We start from the raw sequence: 5,491 nt of genomic DNA on the forward strand, positions 1-5,491 counted from the left end.
CTCTCACACACACACACACACACACAAACACACACACACTGAATGAGTAAAAACAAAGATTACATTGTCAGTGTTATTCACTTATAAGTCGGTTCGAGCTTACACTGATGACCTATAAGCAGAAATCTTTATGACCCAACAGCCACTAAATCACCTAGAGAGCTGAGGAGTTTCCAGTATATGAAAGGTTTGGGTTAGAAACAGACCTGTTTTGAAACAAAATTAGCAAAAATCAGTTCAAAATATCTCTCACAATGAGTCACCCTAAGCTATGTTTTGCTTGTGTTTGGTACACGGCAGCCTAGGAAATACTCCACTCTAATGTGGGTGTTTAACCTGGATGTCTAGAATGTGTCAGTGAGGCAGAAAGCTAACTGAAGAGGGTGATAGATTAGTAGCAGGCTGAAGTAACATGGGAACATCCATAGACCTACAACCAATGCTTAAGCAGAGGCCTATTTCTGGAGTCAGCTGCCTCCAGGGCCAATGTGAGTTGTTAATCATGTCATTTTATAGTGGCTAAAATGTAGCACGTTGGTGTCATATTTTTTTAATTTTTATGTCTTTTTAGTTTTCTCAACTCAAAAACATTCATCACCTGCAAGCCAGTATACCTGTTCTCGTTATAGGAGTAAAGCATATGAAGGTGTTTACAGGGAGCCTTGGGAAGAATCTACATTTTCCTGGGACTTTCCAAAGAAAAGAGGCTATATGTGAGGGTTCTGAGTCTCTAGGACATTTGTCTACTCTATAGTAAGGTGAGGAGAATTCTATTCTTATCTTTTCGTGTTTCTTAAGCACTTTGTTGGTGCCAAGCCATGTCTGCTCCCATAGTGCTTTGCTTTAGCCATGTGGAACCTTTTGACATTGTAATATGATGTTATTCTATACAAAGTTCATGCAAGAGAGCCTTACAATACAGTTACAGAAACCATCACACACACAAAACAAAACACTTTAATCCCAGCCTTTGGGAAGCAGAGGCAGAGGCAGACAGATCTCCAAGTACCAAGCCAGCCTGGTCTCCAGTGAGTTCCAGAACAGCCAAGGCTACACAGAAAAAACCCTGTCTCTCAAAGCAAAAAAAAAAAAAAGAAAGAAAGAAAGAAAGAAAGAAAGAGAAAAAAAAGAAAAGAACAACCAAAACCTTCATAATGTTTAATTACATTTCTGATTTTGTGATAGGTCATATATTCATAGCTATCCTTTGGTCTGGAGATACCTGAATGCTCTCGTGATAACTAGTAATATAGCTCCTTACCTGAGTATTGGGAATGAGGTACTCAGGAGCCTAGATCCCTGCCACAAATAAGGAACTGAGACTGTATAGGACCTGCCCCTTCCTTGCCAACAGTATTGCCAGGGCTCAGCCCTTGTATGCTCCCAATGAGGTCCTTGAGACATAATAGTTGTGACGGAGATACTGGAGCTTGCTAGGATAGTAACCACAAGGCATGAAATGCACATTCTTTTGGAAACCTTAGATTCACCTACTGAGAAACATGCAATTATTTTAAATCCATCCGAGCTAACTGAGTTCATTTTAAAGTGGAAAATATGGCCAAGGGCTGATGGCTCAGCAAGTAAAAGCACCTGCTGTCAAGGCTGGGAATCTGAGTTTGATCCCGAGGGCTCACATGATGGAAGGAGATAACCAACCTCCCCAGATTGTCCCCTGTCCTCCATAAGCTGACTGAGGCACGTGTCCCGAGAGCTGATGCTTCAGTGGCCTAGGGAAGAGTCAGTAGTTTTGAGAATCTAGGAGTCTGGGTGCTCACCCACCAAGGGACCAGAAAAGGAGATGTGTGCTCTCCTGTGAAGCAGGGACACGCAATAGATCCAGGGTCCCACAACCACACAGATTCTAGGTCAGGTAGAGCATACCCACCTGCCTCTCCAAGGCAGGAAGCTGATGAAGACATCTAATGTTCTTGGCTGAGTTGAGACAAAAAAGCATCCAATGAGCATCTGCACCCAGTAGCCTCGATGCAGCTGTGTTTGAGTTTGAAATTTGCCTTGTCTTGCGTGGACTCGAAATAACCAAGATGTAAATTAATGTGACAGTTTGTTACTGGCCTAAAGTAAGTGTAGGCAAACTAGTAAAACCAAATGAGAAACAGCCCTGGGGCTTGGGCTAAAGCTCGGTGGATAGAAAGATTGCCTAGCATGTACAGAGCCCTGAGCCAAAAGACTAGGCACAAGGGTGAGGTAGGAAGATCAGAAGTTCATGGTCATCTTTGACTATATCATGAGATCAAGGCCAGCTGGAGATACTCAAGACCCCTTCACAAACAGGGGGAACAAAAAAAAAACCCTACTCGGAAGGCTTTCAATCTCATTGAAGTCTTTAAGATTCTCGCTGACAATCCTCCCCTCCCCCAAATGAGTTCACAATTCAAAATTACTAAACACAGAAACAAAGAGTAAACCCAAGGGACCAAGAAACAGTGGAACAATTAAATAGAAAGAGATTTAAAATGGTTCGCCTGGGCTAGTGAGATGGCTGTTTGGGTAAAGGCACTTGCCAGCAGGCCTGACAACCTGAGCTCAGTCCCCAGGACTCCCACAGGAGGGACCAATTCCTAAAAGTGACCTATACAATGTACACTGTCCACCTCCTCTCTAATTAAATAAATACATGAAATTAATTGAAAATGATAGATAGTTCACTCATCAAGAAAGCAAAAACTTAAGGTGCTATAGAAAGAGACATGTGTTCTGAAAAAGGAATAAACCAGAAAGTTTAGCAACAAAGAATGCAGTCATGGTGCTTAGCGTATCTACTCAGTTCTACAGATGAGTCAGAGAACTGATAAGACACAGCCTTAAAGAGAATTTTGAACCAGAAGTAAATACAAAGCAGGAGGGAGAGAGACTAGGAGAGAAGGAAGTCGTACTAGGGGTGAGTATTCCAATAGAATTTGACTGAGAATTTTCCAGAGGTGATGAAGTGTGTGACTCTTCAGTGTCTAGGAGTATGGCAGATCCTGAGCAGGGAAAACCAAATAAATATGTCTCCCCATACTGATAGTTATAAATTGTACAACAAGCCCAAAGTAGGAACAGAGAGAACGGTTACAATGATAAAAAAGGAAAAGTTGTGCATGCTTGCTACTGGGGCGCAACAGTCTTGCTCTTGACTTGAAGTTAGGACAAAGAATGTCCCCCAGGCTCAGAGGAATACTTTGCTATCAGCACTTGATGTAACTGACACCAAGGATAGTTGGTGCAATGGCTCTTCAGAGGCGATGTAGCTGTGTCACTGAGTGACTGCACTCTTCCTTTCAGAGTGTCTCTGGGACTGTTTATTTGAAGTTCGGTGACAGGAAACAGATGGCTGACTCAAACAGGGTCATGGAAGAAGTTTAAGAAAGAGACTTCTTGTAAGGATATGAGCTGGTTTAGGGAGGCCAAGGGACCAGGCTTTCCCAGGGGTTGTCTGTAGTAAGAAATCAACAACACCATGCTGGGCCTGAAAAGCAAGAAGGCAGGAAGCATGGGCCACAGAAGCAGCTACCTGGGTTATAGCCCTCCCTCCACAGAACCACACCACTGGTCCTTCCAGCCTTGAGGCACAAACCCCACAGAATTTGCCCAAGCGTCTTCCCTCCTCTCCTCAAATTCATTTCAGTTTGGACGATAAATGGCTTCATCACTTGGGCATCTTTTGCTGTGGTCCATATGAAGGAACTTCTGCAGAAATGAAGCTGTGGGAAGAAAACAGAATGTAAACTGGGGGCCGGGAAAGCAACACAACATACCGTCTGGGGATCTCCTGTTCAGTAGTAAATTGCTTTTCTTTAGTATAAGCCTTATAATTCACACCTATAAAATTCACCCCTTTCATTTCCGCGAGTCAATTCTAGTAATCACTCCCCATTTACCCCAGCTTCTCAGCCCTAAGACCTAAGCACCCATTAATCTACTTCCCATCTCTATGATTTCCTATTCAGACACTACATCGATGAATCACACACGAAGTGGCTGCTTTCACTTAGCAACGAGTTCATCCATGTTGTAGCAACAGATGTAAACTTTATTCCTATTTGTGTTTATGTATGTTTGCCTGCTTGCCTTGTTTGTGTAGCACATGCGTTCGAATGCCCACAAAGGTCAGAAGAGGGCGCTGGAACCCCTGGAACTGAAGCTGTAGATGATGTCGGTGCTGGGAACCTGAAGCTGGGTCCTCTGCAAGAGTCGACCGAGAACTAAGGATATACGGACAGAGCCGCCTAGATTTGTATATGAGTGCTGGGCTGTGAACTGGGATCCCTGAGGCTCCCGCACGGTAAAGCGCGTGGCAGGCACTAACAACTGAGGCGTCTTCCTCCGCCCCTGGAAGTGTGGTTTTAGTTCCCCTGGATGTGTGTCTACAGTGGAGTTGTTAAGCCATATGGAAAAATCCATGTGTAACCTTTTGGAGAACGGCCAGGCTACTTTTTAGTATATATTTTTTTATTCCACATAATTCATGAGACTTTTGCTCCGTGAAATCATTGTTGGTCCTATTGTCAAACAACTTGTAACAGCTGACACAGCTTTATCAAAAGATATCTTTCCTCTGCCAGCCCCAGCTGGTCACTGCAGCCTCAGTAACCTCTCCACTACCCAGGCTTCCACCCACAGCAAGTTGTTAATTGATTCTTTCACCAACAAGACTTTTTGTTGTTGTTGTTGAGGGGTTGGTACTCGAGAAGGACTCCAAGGCCTTATACCTGCTAGGTTAGCCTTCTTCCATTGAGCTAGTTATACCCTAAGTCTTCCTTCTAAATTTTGCTTAATTTTTATTTGGAGACAGAATCTCAATAAGTTAACCAGTTTGGCTTCGAATTCGCTGTAGCTAAAGTTGGCCTTCAACCTGCAGTCTTCCTGCCTACCGTCTCTCGTATAGCTGGGCTTCCAGGTAAACACTGCAAGGCCCAGTCAAACGTCATCATTCATTTTAGAATGTGCCACGGATGGCTATTGCTAGCTTTAAGACTCCCAGATTAATAGAATTCTACAGCAGTCATTCATGCCCCGACTATACATGGCTCTCTTAGGAGTCTGACTCTGTCACTCATGTCTGGCAGTATCTCAGTCTCTGGCTGTAAACTTCACCTGCTTGACATGTTTAAGTTAACGGAGTGGCTTGGGGTTTTTTCTTGACTCCGTAAGTCCTAGCAGAATGACTGCAGTTTCAAGAGATTTTACCCAGGCTGAAGGCAGGCTACTTTTCCTTCGCTCTTTAGCTTTTCTTTGATTAATTTCAGTAGAAATAAGGGCACAGGAGACTAGTGTGTAGTGGCAGCTGCATGCTAGACTGGAATAGGTATAGGCTTAGGAGACATACAGACTTGAGTTCAAATTCTGAGGGTTACATGTCTCACCCAAGTCCCTGAGTGCCCACGTCACTTGCCCTGCCAGTGACATTACTGGGAAGTAAGAAACACTTGGTTACCTGGGGGAAGGCACCTCTTATCTAGGGTGGTGCCCTTGTTTGGGCAGCAGG

This window comes from Grammomys surdaster, unplaced genomic scaffold, assembly GCF_004785775.1.
Source record: "Grammomys surdaster isolate TR1022 unplaced genomic scaffold, NIH_TR_1.0 125974, whole genome shotgun sequence".
Classification (NCBI taxonomy): domain Eukaryota; kingdom Metazoa; phylum Chordata; class Mammalia; order Rodentia; family Muridae; genus Grammomys; species Grammomys surdaster.